General features: G+C 43.1%; 1 protein-coding gene across 3 annotated transcripts in view; it reads left to right on the top strand.

Moving 5' to 3' along the window:
* The first annotated feature begins 5,006 nt into the window (after positions 1 to 5,006).
* STXBP6 (syntaxin binding protein 6) overlaps positions 5,007 to 17,308 on the top strand; it is a 250,811-nt gene continuing 238,509 nt past the window's right edge. For 2 of the 3 annotated variants that reach the window (XM_058429767.1, XM_032179909.2), the window contains exon 1: positions 5,007 to 5,267. The gene's annotated coding sequence lies outside the window, so the exon portion shown is untranslated. Of the gene's footprint in view, positions 5,268 to 5,825; positions 5,939 to 17,308 lie in introns of those variants that run through there. The other variant, XM_032179910.2, reaches the window with a different exon arrangement.

Raw genomic sequence — 17,308 nt, 5'->3', positions numbered from 1 at the left:
ATTGGCTCTTGCCTCTGTGCTAGGTGTTTGGTGAGGTAATTAAAAATCCTTAAGACTTGTTCTCGGCACTCAAGGAACTAATAATCTGATTGAAAGGGTGTTGCTAAGAAATATAAAATGATTACAGAGCAACCAAGTTCAGGATGTAACCGTATCTTTTGCAAGAAAAAACTGCTTTATTTTGTTTTTTTCCAAGGAGCTATCTCTCCTTCTAATCTATGTCTCACTTATAAACACTGGCATATGAAAGCTGATGCAGTTTCAGGAATAAAGTAATATAATTTAAAAAGTGGAAAGAAACTTGGAGAACAATGGAAAACCGATAAAGGTGAGAAGGAAGAAATGAGAACCACAGTTTGCCACATATCTCAGAAATGTTCCATCTTATAGTGAATGATAGTGGGCCAAAGCTCACCAAATTTGATATCAGCAGTCAATATTTATCTTGACTCTTAAAAGCAGAGTAGAGAAGGAAGTATATATTTAGTAAATTAGAGATAAAGCGTGAACCGTGTCACCTCAGTCAAAAAAGAAGGTGGACTCCAGTTATAGACAGCTAGAACCCTTCAAGGATAAAACCACAGACCAAGGGTAATTGTGTAGGAAACAGAATAGGGTCCCAAATATAAGCTCCATAAGCCCATCTGAATTCCGAAGGTCTCCCAGATCCCATCATACCGATGTTACCAGAAGTGACATATTTCATTCCCAATTTACAAATGGCACATACATACAGTAGGCGCAGACCTCTCCCTAGTCTGGAGGTGCTCACTGCTACTGGCAAGACAGCCATTGTGAAAGTCAAAACGAAATCCTAAACTTTAAAAGAATCCATATTTTTAAATTAAAAGGGTGAGAAGAAATTACAAAATGTAGAAAAATGGGGAACTGAACCAAATGTTCCTGTTCCTCAATATATTATTTCTGCCCCTCACTACCAGGATTCTTTCTCTAGTCATTTTTCAAACTCCAAAATTTTCTTATGGAAATGTTCATTTGTGACTATAAGATACTCTTAAAATTGCATATGTCTTTGGAACAGCTGATAGTCTTGCACACGACTGTGAATTCATTTAATCAAGTTATTTTACTTAGTTCCAACTTGCAGCATACTAAATGAATGCTGATTTTTAAGAATAGAGAGCAAAGACAAGCTGATTGAGATAGAAAAAGGCCAGACAGAATGAGGACAATAGGTGCAGGAAAAAGGATTTCAGGAGAATATTGGAGAAGTAAGGTGCAAAAAGAGCAGAAAGGAAAATAATTACTATTTTCACCTATTTCAAGGCTCAGAAAGGCTGGTGCTATACCCCTCAAGAGAAGAAGAGAAATTTCTTTCTTTTTCTTGACCCTGTTGAACAGAATAGGCCCAGTTCCTAGGACTAGATGTGAATCTGGTACCATTACAAACCACAAACATTAAATACGTTTTTTGGAACAGCTTAGTGACCCAGCTCTTGCAGGAAAATGTGATATTCTAAAAAACTTAAAGGAAGTCCTCTTACAGCTCTAGAACAAGGACTAACTTTGATGAATATAATCAAGATGGAACATTTGAAATTTCCAATATTTTAGAAACTATGACCAATAAAAATGACAGTTTCATATGGTTCAACCCAAAAGTTAATAAGCTGATGACTTCCTAAATGTCTTATCTGAAATTACATCAGCAGAATGAAGAATTTGAAAAGCTACTTGCTACACCATGTAGAAGAAAAAAAATTTTAAATATAGACTTCACTAGTCTTGAAGACATACTGTGATTGATGATGCATAAGAGATGCTGTTCAAAATAGTCACATTATAATACCCAATTCCAGATCAAGCCCTCTGTGTCCATGTCCATTTATTCCATTTGTTATTTAGACAGCACTTCTTCAACAGCCATAGGGAACCTAAGACATTTATATCCATGGGTGTTTTAGGTTGAGGTTGACAGTGGGCATTATGGGTTTCAGGGTAACTTTAGGTGAACCCAGTTTTTCCTTGTATCACTTAATGTGATTAATGTTCACACGGAGGGTTTTGCCAGGTGATCTGGCATCCTTACAACCATGAGTTTACTTATGACACAGGGAAGATTGCTTTTAGGTTTTCCTTTTCTTTCCCAGAATAGCAATTTAAAAGCCTCTAACTTAACATCTAGATGAACCGTAAGGTCTTTTTCAGTTCTATCATTTCATGATTAGATTTATGGAAAAGAAAATGACTATGCTTGCTCTCACATGCATAGAGTATTTCTATAACTATATGCAAGAAACAGGCAGCATTAGTCTTTCTTGAGGAGGGAAACTTGCTTTTTCCTGTACTGAGCTTTTGTGCACTGAACTCTTTTTAAATACCATGTATTATTTGCTAACAAGAATTAAAAATACAATTTAAAATGTAAGCAAAGCATTTCACTTGTTGAAGTACAGAACCCCTCCCTGTATAAATGTTTAGTTCCTGTTCTTCTTGTTCTTCTTTATGACCTTACCATTATTGTGATTAAAAAAAAAGAAAACAATTCCTAGGCACTGTGGGAGGTGAAACAGAGATGCAGAAGACTTTCATGATGGAAATTGGTATTTATTCTGCAAATATTTGTAACTACTTGTTATGTGACAGATCCTGGGCTAGGCACTTCCTCCTTTACATGACTTCTGGAAGGCTTCTTGTTTAAACATCCAAAGTTTTTTTGTTTTTGTTTTTGTTTTCTTTGAGAGGTCTGCATGCTTAAAATGCTTCCCATAGACAAGCAGTGGTTTGTTCTCCATGAATGCAGCAACAGATTAGGTTACCTGCAGGGAGAATCACCTCCCACACTAAGGTAGGTCCCAGGTGTTTGAGGCAGACACTACCGTGATGACCAGTACATGAGTCAGAGAACACTTTGTACAGAGGGAAAGAGTCCTCTTGACTAGATCTGCAATATTCAGAACAAAAAGAGGCAAGTGAAGACAAAAAAGGAAGGTAGTGGAGGGAGATGACTGGCAATAGAAGCTAGTACAGTAATGTCTTACTTCACAAAATTATTGAGTTACCCAAAAGCTGATTCCAAAGTTTTGTAAATATCGTCCCAATACATTAGAAAGGCTTGCTAAATTAAAGAAGCTTGCTACTTAGAACAACTTTTGTCAAGCAAAAAGGCCCTTATTTCAATTCAAATTTTACATAGATGACGTATAGATAAGAACTCTCGACATTTTCAAAGCCCTTAGACATATATTTCTTTGGATTCTCACAAAAACGCCATAAGAATTGTTTTCCATTCCACACATGAGGAAAGTGAAGCTTAGAGGTTGAGCCACTTGCCCATGGAAGCCTGGTAGGGAAATGGCTGAGGTTTAGACCAGGACCCCGGCGCCCTACTCATTGGCACTAAGGTAGCCTCATGACATGTCTCTACAGAGATAGGCAGAGCACAAGAAACTTAACTTTTTCAGGCAATTTTCTCTGATTTTCATAAAACTGTAGCTACCAAATGGGGATACCTAGGGTATCAGTTTTATGATACCCTAGGTATCCCCATTTCTCCTATTCTTCCCCTCCAGACCATCTTCCCGGGTCTGCAGCCCTGTCCATCTTCACAGAATTTAGTTTGGATTGTCTCCTCCCCCAAGATCTCTGCTATCTCCACATAGTCTACAAATAAAGTGCAGGAGCCCCAGACTGGCAGTCAGGACTTCTGCCTGAGCCCCCATCCACAGCTCAAACCCTCTTTCCTATTTCACTATGCTCATGTTTACCCCTTGCACTCCAAACAAGCAGGTCTGTGTACCACCATCTAACACCCCAACAGCGCCAGGCTAGGGTGAGCTGAGTCACAGCATTTAAAGGTTCACCAAAGCACTCAGTAATCAAGGTTAATATTTTAATGGAATATTTCAAAAAAATCAAAAATATCAAAAATGCATGATAAAAAATATCAAAATTTTAAATAAAGACAGGGTCAGTTTAGGGGGTTTTCCTATTGCTTCAGGCTCAAAAGTGCCTTCCGGGGCGCTGTTACCGGCCCTGCAGTGACTCCTCACTCAGATACTTTTACTAATGATGTTTCCCAAAAGTTAGTTCTTACAACCGCTTTCTACATTAGTAACTTCTTTCTTCTTGAACGCTCCAGCATTTAAGTGTAGCGCTGTACTGTCAGGAAAACCCATTTCCCCTAGTAACTAGTAGTACTTTGAAGATATTCTGAATCATCTTGGATCCTTTCCAGCACTTTCCCAAACCACAGTGAGCACTCAGCACCACTTCGCTAAAAGAGTGCAGAATCACAATGCTCAAATCACTGTCTGGGGGGTTCAGCAGGGAGGGGACGCAGATATGTTTTGTTTAGTCCAGGGTGTTTTGAGAAAATTGAATTTGTTGTCAAGATTTTACAAATCAGGATATTGTATATGAATATACTCCGTCATTTCTAGAAAAATCAGAAAATCTAGCAACACTAGGTCTAATTCTTGCCCGATAGCAAGGGACACTGAGAGCAGATAAGCGGCCCTGCCTTCGGAGCTCTCTCCAGTTCGCCTCCTCCCAGTTACAGTGCCTGTCAGGCCCCATTAGCTCTTTGAGTTTGCTACCCTAAGAATAAAGGAACGAGCGCACAGGATAAAAGCCCATCGGCTGGGTCTATTCGTTTTTACCTAGAGAAAAAAAAATGTTTCCTGGTTGTCCTTTCGAATATAGTCTCACAGAGAAGGTCACAGAAGCAGCCCACCTTTCTAGTCCACAAACTTCCCACAAGCCGTGAAAGTCGCACCGGCTCTTGCACCCAGATCGGTTTCTCCTGGGTCTTTGGCTCAGGGCTCCCGCCCCTACATTGGCCTTTCCCTTCCTCCGCCACCTCCGCGCTCCGAAGCCTGGGGCGGGTCGCGGGTCCCGGCCCCCAGCCCCCAAGCCTCCAGCCGCTGCTCTTTGCCCCGGGCCAGGGCGCTCCGGCTCGCCCACGGCGGCACTGAGCATGCTCAGAAGCGGCCGCGGGGGCAGGTTTGCTTCGCAGGCGCTCGCACTCGGCCGCAGGCGGGCGCGCGGCTGCAGCTGGAGCTCCAGCGCCCGGAGTTGGAGTTGCCGGGAGTTTCCCCCCAACCCCTCCCTTTTCGCGCGCGGCAGCAGGAGCCGGCGCGGGAGCCGCGAGCGGCGGCGAGCCAGCACCCGGGCCGGCTAAGCCTTGTCCGGAGCCCGGAGCCCGGAGCCCCGAGCTCCGCGCGGGGCAGCCCCCGGGGAGGAGCCTCGTGCGCTGGGACGCGTGCGGCGCACTGGCACGGCTGGGGCGCGAGCCAGGCTGCACGGTAGGACCGGGGCGAGGGGAGCCAGGCGGTCAGGGCGGAGGCCAAGCCCGGGAGATGCGGTTGCAGCCGCCACGGCTGTTGGGGCGCCTGGCGCTCCGTCCGAGGCGGGTGGCTGTGAGGCCAGGGGAGTAGGCAGGCGCCCAGATAGATTCTTCCAAGTTGGCGGGTGGCGGGAGAGGGGGCCGCGCGCCCCGACGCAGCTGCTTTGTGCGCGCAGAGAGGGACTCGTGCCCCTGGTTCTCTCCAACCCTGGGACCCGTTGTGCGGGCAGTATTGGGCAAGCCACGGAACGGAGAGATTTCCTCCGAGAAAGTTGAGGATGGAGCCTTTTTTTCCGCACTGTCTCCGCGATGGGATGGGCCCCGAGAATGCCGCCCCGAGGCTCCCAGTGTGGGGGAACTCGGGGTCGCTGCGCCTCTAGCTTGAGCGCAGAAATCCGCGAATCACTCCGATCTTCGCGAACTCTGGCATCTTCTAGGAAAATCATTACTGCCAAAACTGAGGCGAGCTTTTCTGGCGGGCACGGCACCCTGCCTCCAGGGCGCTGGCCCTGGCCGATACCCCCTTTCCGATCTCAGACTTGGTCAAGGGCACCAGGTTCCGAATTCGCGCTTGCCGTGCACGCTGGCATCGAGCCTCACCAACACCGCCGGGCAACGTGGCTGGAGTAGGTGGGTGGCTCGATTTTCACTCCAGCCTTTCCTCAGGTTTACAACACCCCGCCACCTCACCACCCCACCCCATTCATCTTCGCAGAGAACAGGACCTGCAGGTGGAGAATTTGGAAAGACATCTTGTTCTTTAGGAGAAAGTCCTCGGGGTGTATCTGCCTTTGGTTCTGGCCCCAGGATTTCATAACGAACCCTCTCCCCTTCCTATTACGTTTCCCTAGGGACTGGGTGGGAGAGAATAGGGTCGGTAGGTCCGCAGGAACTTCCACCTCATTCTACCCTCTCCTAAGATTGCCTTCCGGGCGACCCCAGGACCCTGGAACTGGCATTTTGCGGATTGTAAGGGTGGGGAGGATGCCGACGAATTTTTCCTGGCTCCACTTTTTTCACTTCTTGTTTTGAGTTTTGGGGTTTTGCCTGCACACTAGTCAGAGCTGCGCACTAGTCAGAGCCACCCTGGGGGTGGAGGAGCTTCAGCCGAGGCTGTGAGCCGCTGTTCGTCTCAGAGGCTGCTAGTGGGAATCGGTCCAGAAGTGATTATGCAGGCTAGAAATATGCCTCTCTTTTTTTCTTTTTTGGCTGAACACCTTGGCTGTTGGGTGTGTGTGTTACGTTCTTAAAGGGACACCCTCACACTGCTCAAGTGCCAGGATTTAGGGGCTCACCATTCTGCTGCCTGTTTTTCTCTTTGCTTTTTCCTTGAGGGTAGTCTGCTTTGGGGCAGATTTCTAGATGTGCGAATCACATAATGTGGATACACTACACAGTTCTAGAGTCAGACAGACTTGAGGTCAAGTTTCAGCTTTACAGCTGATGACAGTGCTGATGGACAAATGATTAGCCACTCTGAACTTCAGTCTTCTGTCAAATGGAGATAATCGTGGCCTTACCTCCCTCCATTGCAGGGTTGTTGTAAACTCAGATGAGATAATGGAAATGAAAAGTGCTAAGAAAACTTTAAAAGCACCATTCAGGTCTTAGATATTGTCTCTGTGCTCTTTACTCAGTTGTTTTGAATGAGCTAATTCTTAATTATAACAAGACATCTAGGTCTTCTCTTTATCCACTCCTCACCAAGTGGTTTAGTTGCTTGGGCCTTTGGAAGCATCTGTTTACCCTTTTTCTTTCTCTATCCTCAAATCCATCTCTTTTGATTTTAAGAATTGGAGCTCCAGTCCTCATATTTATCTGAGGAAGGCAGCATGATGTAGATTAGGAGATGACTGGGATGGCCTTATCAACATTAAGGGTCCTAGGCCCCAGAATTGGCATGGTCAGAAAGGCCTTAGTTTGAAACTCAAGGCTGATGAAGAAGTCAGCAGATCCTGGAATGGAGCTCTGACTTGACCTCTAATAGTGACCTTGAACTAAGGACTCAACTCCTCATCTGTGAAATCAGTCTATGAAGATTAAAAGCCAATATCAATTGAAGGCAAGAACAGGTGAGATTATCACTCAGTTAAAAAGGGTTCATACAGGCTCCTGAGCCACCCCAGGTGCAGCATCTTCCCTAATCTTAGGGCAGTGGTTCTCACACTTGAAGATCAGAATCATCTGGAGGGCTTGTTAAATCACAGACTGTTGGGCTATACTGCCAGAGTCTCTGATTCTCTAGGTCTAGGGTGGAGGCCCAAGAATTTGCATTTCTGACTAGTTCCAGGTGATGCTAATGCTGCTACAGACCATGCCTATAGAATCACTAACTTATGGGGTGGGAGATAGTAAGAGAGATGAAGTTTGTTGTGAAATGCCATTATTTTACTAGCCCATATACAGAGACAAGGTTTCTTTGGGGGTGTGTTGGGAAGTCTCCTTAGGCATTTTATGTTCCAATGCCTGTGCCACTTACCATTATCTAGGTTTAATAATTCTGATTGCTCTTCAAATGGACGAATTTTACAAAGAGGTAGGATTACCCTTCTTTTCGTTACTGTAAAATATGTAGTCTCAGGTTTTAGATCAGCCTTGGGTAGTGCCGGATTGGTGACCTTTATAATTTATAAAATCTAAAAACTACCCCATTTCCTTTTTTGGAGAAACCTCAGACATTTGTGGAAAGGAGGTTACGTACAGTTCTGACAGCTCGAACCTTAAGGTTGGAGGACACAGTAGATCACCTAGGGAACAAGTTTAAGAAGAATTTGCAGTGGTGTCCTTTAAGAATGAACAGCTTACCCAGGCCCTCGAGGGAGCATGAAGTACACCCCACGACAAATGTCCCATGGTGGTTAGACCTGGCCAAGCCCTTTCATTCCTTCTGGAGAATGGTGGTGGCATTGGCAGTGGCTGAGACCCTCTCTTCGTCTCTAAGAGGGTAGAAGGCTGGCTTTCAGGGGCAGCCGATCAATATTAGTGTGGTGTCCTGTGTAACCTAGCTTGTAATCAAGCACTATTGGGACTTAACCCAATCTTAAGCTCTTTTCCTTTTCCCCCATGCCATAGTCCAGTGCTGAGAGCTCACCATGACTTCCTGTGACCTAGACTGTGGCCTTGAATTTTGACTGATTTGCATCAGAGAGGCTGTGGAAGCCTGCTTGAGTCAGGAGGGTTCCTGCAATAACATCCTAAGGAAGAAATAAAGTTTACATAATGTAGCGCCCAAATGAATTAGGTATAAGAGGAGGTCAGTCAGCGCCTTAACTAGTTCTTGTGTTGCTATGCCAAATGGGATCCCAGTTCACAGTCATGCTTTATCTCAGCTGTGCATTTGTGCTTTGTTTTAGTTTTAAAATGATTAGCACTAGAGAAACCTGTCAGTAAATCAGAAACCTTTAAAAAACTCAAGTGTACACTTAGTGTTTTAGTAGATAAAACTTTCAGGCCCAAACCTGTCTTCCTGACAGCAATCAGCACTTGGTGAAGGAACAGCTTTCTGGTTGTCACTCTTAAGATTCATTAGCTAATTTAAATGGTTTTTCCCACTTAGTATAAGTAGGGAACATTTCTATTTTAAAATTGCTTCCCATAACCTGATGTTTATATTTTGGGTGTTACCCCTGCTTTTTGCTGCTGGGATTTTTTCCAGTGTGAGGGCAGCCTCTTATCACCGTTGTTCACATTTCTCAGTACATGGTATCTTTGCTCCCTTTAGTAAGTCTGTTGTGAGACAGTCATTATGACACTTTATTTCTTTTTTGGTCATTAGGACTGTTATTACTGAGTCACAGAGAGTCAGGGCCCATTCCTAGAACATTATTCTCTATGTTCCTAGAGGGTGCTTTAAAACTAAAGCACTAGTTATACTGAACTAGCTCATTTCTAAGATACATCCTTTTTCTGATTTCAGAAGTCCAGATGGATCTTAAGAATTATGAACACATTTAGGCCAGGTGCAGTGGCTCACGCCTGTAATCCTAGAGCTTTGGGAGGCTGAGGCGGGTGGATCACCTGAGGTCAGGAGTTCGAGAGCAGCCTGAGCAACATGGTGAAACCCCATCTCTACTAAAAATGCAAAAACAAATTAGCTGGATGTGGTGGCGGGCACCTGTAAGACCAGCTACTCGGGAGGCTGAGGCAAGAGAATTGCTTGAATCTGGGAGACGGAGGTTGCAGTGAGCCGAGATGGCGCCGTTGCACTCCAGCCTGGGCAACAAGAGTGAATCTCCATCTCAAAAAAAAAAAAAAAAAATTATGAACACATTTAATGTGCAGTTTTTTTTTTCTTCTGTAACCTGGTATGTTAGTATAGTGCCTATCAATTGATGGCATCCTCAAACAAAGCAAAGTTAGTTCCCTATTCTGGTAGAAAATATGGTTTCTACTCAATGCTGTCCAGCTGATAGAATTGCTGAGCAGTTAGCTCAGCAGTTCCGAGAATATGTTGGGTAAAATGCTGTTGGGGTGGGTATTAATCAGTGTGCTCTTATAAAGGGCAAATCCATTTGGGAAGCACTGCCTATTATTTTTTTTCCTCTTGTAGAGATTCTCAACATGGGCATCCTTATATCAAAGACTATGAGAAGTACTATAGTTAACTATATCAACAACAAAAACTTGGTTACATTTATTCAAGTCAGCATTTCCCAGAATACAGAATGTTTCTGAGGTTATATATGTATCTTTTAGGACTCCATTACTGAATTAGCACAAACCACAATTTTAATATGTGATCTAATATTGTGGGTGGGATGGTTTCACCTAGTATATCCCGAAAATATAGGGACATTCATTAAGTATGGCTATTAATTAATTAACTCTATATGTGGTTACTTATTTTTTATTTCAGAGTAGAGAAGAACATTTTAAGCTGTGGTGGCTAAGAAAGTCCCCACGAAAGGGCTGGACTGTGATAATATAAATGGTGGGTAGCACTCTTCGACGAATAAGGGACATTTTAGGTTGGAGGGCTAATGAAGCAGGAGTAAAGACTTGCGTTTGTGCCTGCATATAAATAATTTTCAGAGCATACAAGAAACTGAATTGTGCCCAGCACAGTGTGAGATTTACTGAATCCGTGGTGGTGGTCAAAGAACCTATTAAGGCCAGGCTTGGTTGCTTATACCTGTAATTCCAGCAGGTCAAGGCTGCAGTGAGCCCTGATCGTGCCACTGCACTCCAGCCTGGGCAACAGAGTAATATCCTGTCCTAAAAACAAAACAAAACAAAAAGTTTTTTGATTCTGTAAATTCAATGAAGTAGCAGACAAGTTATAGAGAGGACTGGACAGCTAGTTGCAGGAGTGGAGGTGCAATACTCAGGATGAAAGCAGGCAGAGGTGCCTGGGACTGGAGGGGGGCATGGAAGTGTTCCTGTGCCATTAGTCATTAGGGGGATGCAAATCAAAACCACAGTGAGATGCCACTTCACACCCACCAGGACGGCCAGGTGGAGAATGTGGAGAAATTGGAACCCTCCCACATTAGATTGCTGGTAAATATGTAAAACGGAACAGCCACTTGGGAAAAGAGTTTGGCAGTTCCTCAAAATGTTAAACATTGGCTACCTAATGACCAATTCCCCTCCAAGATAGATACACAAGAGAACTGAAAACATGTTCATGAAAATATGAATATTCATAGCAGCCTTCTTCCTTTTTTTTTTTTTTTTTTTTTTTTGAGGCCGAATCTCATTCTGTCTCCCAGGCTGAAGTGCAGTGGCACAATTTCTCCTCACTGCAGCCTCGACCTCCCAGCCTCAAGTGATCCTCCCACCTTGGGTTCCCGAGTAGCTGGGACTACAGGCACGTGCCACCACCTCCAGTTAGTTTTTTAATTTTTTGTAGAGATAGAGTTTTACCATGTTGCCCAGGCTGATCTCGAACTCCTGGGCTCAAGCAATCCACCTGCCTTGACCTCTGGGATTACAGGCATGAGCCACTGTGCCTGGCCAGCAGCCTTATTCTTAATAGCCCTAAAGTGGCTACAACCCAAATATCCATCGGCTGCTGAATGGATAAACAAAATGTAGTACATCCATGCAAGGAAAACTATTCAAACATAGAAAGGAACAAAATGTTGATCCATGCTACAACATTGATGTACCTTGAAACCATGCTATGTGAAAGAAGCCAGATACAAATGACCATGTATTGCATGATTCCATTATGAAGTGTACAGAATAGGAAAATCCACAGTGACAGAAGTAGATTAGTGGTTGCCAGGGGTTGGAAGAGGGAGAAATGGGGAGAGACTGTTGATGGGTCTGAGGTTTCTTTTTGGGATGATGAAAATGTTCAGGAATTAGATAGGGTGATGATGGCACAATTTTTTGAATACACTGAAAACTACTGAGTTGCACACTTTAAAAGAGTGAATTTTATGGTATATGAATTCTTAAATTTTTAAAAATAGGAAGAAGGTGGCTGGATCCAAAGGAGAGATTTGTTTTGTTTTGTTTTGTTTTGTTTAAAAAAAAAAAAAAAGATGATGAGACAACTCCAGAAATAGGGTTTCAGTTTCAGGTTAAATTTTCTGCTATTGGGAAAAAATATCTGGATTATTCCTTTCTCCTTGTTTGTCTTTGGCTTTCTAGAATGCTCTTGTTACTCTCTCATTCGAAAGTTTACTACCTGAATTAAAAGGGTTTTGTTCCAAGTTGCTCCTGAGTCAGTGAGATCATTTTCATGGCAAGTGCCTTGTCATCTTCATATCTGAGTGTGTTTCTGTATTTTCCTCCAGAGACAAATTCCCTATTCAGGCTTCCTTGTGATCCACCAGAGGGCATGCTGACTCTGCAGCTTCAGTTTAGCTTCCCCCTTAAGATCTGACTGTGATAGATATTTTAGTGTCATCTTCTAATTTGTTTGTAGAACTCTGTCAAGACTGCCTCCTCCCTCTTTTAAAAAAATCTCTATTTAAAGAGGGTTCATGTGGTGCTCAGCATTACGTGAACATCAGTGCATTTGGGTCCAAGAGGCATGATACTAAATGAGGTTTAACACCATTGGAGCTGACACAGTTGGCCCTTGGGTAGACATTCTTCTCTCTTTAACAGTGTGGTGCCACAGTGCCTCTTGAGATTTTGTTAGAATGCTGGTTCTGATTCAGTAGGTCTGGGATGGGGCCTGAGATTCTGCACTTCTAACAAGCTCTCACTGATGCAGATGCTGCTGTTGAGTGGATCATACTTTGAGTAGAAGCTGATACAGTTTAGAGAAGATGGCTTCAGAATGGGACAGGGCTGAGTGTGAAACATAGCTCCACCATTAACGTGTGTGGGGCCTTGGGCAAGTTAATTAACATCTGCGCCACAGTGTCTTATCTGTACGATCAGAGTAAGACTGAGCAGGTAGAAATGTGCCTAGCATCATGTGCCTGAAATGCTAAATGTTATTGACCTTCTCCCGCCCACAAAGATCAAGAATTCTATGGTAAGGAGTAAGGAACAAAATACATGACTGTGATTCTCCCACCTGGAGCCTGTGCCCCTTGCCCTCACCAGCCTCTGCTTCCTCTGTTGCTTTTGGGACTGGCACTAATCCCCGCTGGCTTGCCTTCTTATGGGATTGGCATGAGGACATTATGAGCTGTAAGATGAAGCACCTCTGTAAAGTATATGCTATTACTCTACAGTGCTGGCTTGGGGAATTACATCCTCATAGGTTACCCAAGGTGAGTTGGTGGCTTGTTAAATTTGTTGTTTCTGTTTCCTTTATCATCATTTGAAGTAGAAGGAAATAGGAGATTGTGTTTACATTTCTATTGAGTTGATGGATCCTCTTAACTTTCCTCTGGGAAACAATACATACAAATAGTTTTTAAGAATTAAACTAACGAAGCCACAAGTGCAATAAATCAAACTAGTTTTCAGTCTTCACAGCCTGATGTTTATTGCTTTCCTAAGGGTAGTAATTGTACCCTTTGAGACCCTGTTCCACCTTCTTGTTTGACTCTTGCATGGATTGTCAGGTTTGGGTCTTTAATGTCTTATGACTTTGAAGAAATGAGGTTGTTTACTTTGTTACAATGCCAGGGCAGAGCATTTCAACTGATATTGCATCGACATCAGGTAATCAAAGATAAGATATTTGGGTTGAAGCCTAATACACTAGGCTTCACTGGGACTCACTGCCCTTCTGGAAGGTAGAGGTGGCCATGTCATTTGGAAGTGAGAATTATCTGATTCCTCTGGCAGGTGAATATGTGTGCTGCAGTCTAGTCACCTTCCATAACCGCTGTCTGGTAACTAAGCTTGGTCAGATAGGGCATATATCAGTGAGCTGTTTTTTGTTTGTAGGCTGCCTAGAAATATGTTGACTTGTACAGTCTAAGCTGAAAGCCAGCAGTAACTGGTGGTTGAGAAGTTAATATTATTCTTGAAAAATTTAATCTACCTTATCATTAAAAAGCAATAAGGAAGCAGTCCTGCTGCTGAGAAGGAGCTGGGAATATGAAGCTGGGTGTTCCTGAAGCAAGTTGTTTTAAGATTAAATCCTTATCTACTATAACAATATATATTTTTTATATTTATTTATTTATTTATTTATTTGAGATGGAGTTTTGCTCTTGTTGCCCAGGCTGGAGTGGAATGGCACGATCACAGGCTCACTCTGCCTCCCAGGTTCAAGAGATTCTCCTGCCTCAGCCTCCTGAGTAGCTGGGATTACAGGCGCCCACCACTGCCCAGCTAATTTTTTGTATTTTTAGTAGAGACCGGGTTTCACCATGTTGGCCAGGCTGGTCTCGAACTCCTGACCTAGGTGATCCACCCACCTCGGCCTCCCAAAGTGCTGGAATTACAGGCATGAGCCACCGTGCCCAGGCTTTTTTTTCTTTTTACTTTTTTTTTTTTTTTTGAGATGAGTCTCACTCTGTCCCCCAGGCTGGTGTGCAGTGGTGCAATCTCCGCTCCTGGGTTCGAGCAATTCTCCTGCCTCAGCCTCCTGAGTAGCTGAGATTACAGGTGCATGCAACCACGCCTGGCTAATTTTTGTATTTTTAGTAGAGATGGGTTTCAGCACGTTGGCCAGGCTGGTCTTGAACTCCTGACCTCAGGTGATCCACCCGCCTCGGCCTCCCAAAGTGCTGGGATTACAGGCGTAAGCCACCATGCCTGGCCCCTTTTTTTCTTTTTAAACTGTCTACCTTGAATATAGGAAGTTGGCACTTATATAAGGAGCTTAAAGCTAATAAAGTAGACATTTCTCCCAATTTCACTACTGAGAAATGAGACTTCAGATCCTTTTTTGTCATTGCCAACCACATACTTACTGGTCTATCTAATAGTTGATTTTAAAAAATGGGACAGGAATCTTGAACTCAGACATCGTCTTTAGGGACAGCCTTTGCTTTCAATCCCCACTAGATTGTGAACTCCTTCAAAGACAAGGATCTTCATTTTTGTATCCCAGAGGATACCAACTATGCATGTCTGTCATACAGTAGAGAATCAATAAACATATGTTGAGCTGCTTTTTTTCTGTGATTCCCCTTCACTATCTAGTCTATTATTTTTTGTTTATCAGAGAGAAACCAACTCCATGACATAAAAATAATAAATTTTTATTTAATGCTACCTATACATTATCGTATGCTAACATAATGCATGGTTCTAAGCACTTTACAAATGTCGATTCCTTTAATCCTACAACACACTCTCAGAGGTAGGTACTGTTACTTATCTCTATTTTACACTTGAAAAGACTGAGATAGAGAAAGGTGAAGTGACTTCTGTCTAAGGTCCTGCAGTACTATGTAGCAGCCTCAGTAGACTTTAGCTCTCAAATATTACCCTCTTTTCCTGAGTTGCAGAGAAATGAGATCAGACATGCCTTTCCATCTTCATTTCTTACCACCTCCCTTGTCCTCTGTCTCCTTTCCGACCACCCCCAAGTTCCAGAATAATGTGACTTGAGTTTGGAAAATAAAGTTACAGGTGTAAGACATGGCTCATTCATATGGCCCCAGGCTGGGAGTGAGGCCATTCACACAGGAGCCATTTAGGCTGAACTGTATGACCTTTGCAAGGCTGTGACCTCTAGCCCTAGGCCTCTGAGTTTGTCAGGTCACCATATGCCCTAGGTCAGTGCCTCTAAACCTTTATGTACATGTGGTCACCTGGGTATCCCGTTAAGATACAGATTCTGGCTGGGCGTGGTGGCTTACGCCTGTAATCCTAGCACTTTGGGAGTCCGAGGCAGGCGGATCACTTGAGGGCAGGAGTTCAAGACCAGCCTGGCCAACATGGTGAAATCCTGTCTCTCCTAAAAATAAAAAAAAATTAGCTGGGCATGGTGGCAGGCGCCTGTAATCCCAGCTACTCGGGAGGCTGAGGCATGAGAATTGCTCAAACCCAGGAGGCAGAGGTTGCAGTGAGCCGAGATCGCGCCACTGCACTCCAGCCTGGGCGACAGAGCAAGACTCCGTCTTAAAAAAAAAAAAAACAAAAAAGATGCAGATTCTGATTCACTGGGTCTGGGGTGGGTCTTGGGATTCTGACAGCATTCCAGGAAATGAAGAGGGCTAATCCTTGGGCCAATGCTGTAGAGGAGCCGAGTCTGCATGGGTCCAGCCCTAGTATTCTAAGCACTTTCTTGCTTGAAGAAGGCCTAATTCCTAACCTGAGACCCAGAGAGAGACATAAGATAACCAGAGAGATGCACCAACAAACTGCAATTTATACAAAGACAGTCAGAAAGCAGCTGAAGACAGAATGAGAGAGAAACTAAAAGAAACTTGATGCCTCCAAAATGAAGAGTATGCCTCATTTCCACATGTGAACTGAAAAGCTCTCCTCATTTGAAATAAAGGCTTACTATAGAGCAGCCCTGGTAATAGAACTACAAGATGTATAATAACTTCCTTTTGAGTTGAAATGAAAATTCATAAAGAATCTATGCTACTAACCCCCTAATTTATACTTTTGTGTTCTTTTATGTTGTATTTTGTATTTTATGTTGGATTTCTTTTTAAAAATTTTGTATTTATTTTTAATTGAAAAATAATTGTGTATACTTATTGTTGTACAACATGATGTTTTGATATATGTGTATGTTGTAGAATGACTAAATCAAGCTAGTTAACATATGCATTACCTCCTATACTTATCATTTATTTGTGGTGAGAACATTTAAAATCTACTCTGTTAGCAATTTTGAAGTATAGAATACACTATTCTCAACTATAATCATGGTGTTGTACAGTAGGTCTAAATGTATTCATTTCTCCTATCCAACTGAAAATTTGTATCTTTTGACCAACATCTCCCTGGTCCCTTAATTCTACATCTTACACTGTTTGAACATGATGTTAAAACATTTTAGTATGTTGCTCAGTTACTAAGAACACTTAAAGATAATCTGCAACCTGCATATCTTCTGTGTTTGCCCATTGATTAGACTGTCAGCTCCCTAAAAAGCTTTTAGGTTCGAGGGTACACGTGTAGGTTTGTTATATAGATAAACACAAGTCATGGGACTGTGTTGTACAGATTATTTTGTCATCCATGTACTAAGCCTAGTGCCCAATAGTTATTTTTTCTGCTCTTCTCCCTCCTACCCTCTGCCATCAAGTTGGCCCAATGTGTGTTGTTCCCTTCTTTGTAACAACCACTCTAATCTCTGCTTCTAAGGGTTCCTATGTCTGACTTCTTTCCCTTGATTTTGTGGGATTCATCCACATTGTGTATGCAGCAGTAGTTTATGTATTTTCATTATTGGATAGTATTCCTTTGTGTGAACATAAATTGCTGATGGCAGATGTTTGAATTGTTTCCAGTTTTTCAGTATTATGAATAATGCTGTTGTGAACATTTACGTGTATGTCTTTTTTTTTTTTCCCATAATTTTTTTTTTTATTATACTTTAGGGTTTTAGGGTACATGTGCACAATGTGCAGGTTTGTTACATATGTATCCATGTGCCATGTTGATTTCCTGCACCCATTAACTCGTCATTTAGCATTAGGTGTATCTCCTAATGCTGTCCCTCCCCCC

This window comes from Hylobates moloch, unplaced genomic scaffold (assembly GCF_009828535.3).
Source record: "Hylobates moloch isolate HMO894 unplaced genomic scaffold, HMol_V3 SCAFFOLD_16, whole genome shotgun sequence".
Taxonomy (NCBI): Eukaryota; Metazoa; Chordata; class Mammalia; order Primates; family Hylobatidae; genus Hylobates; species Hylobates moloch.
This window is presented reverse-complemented; position numbering and strand designations above follow the sequence as displayed.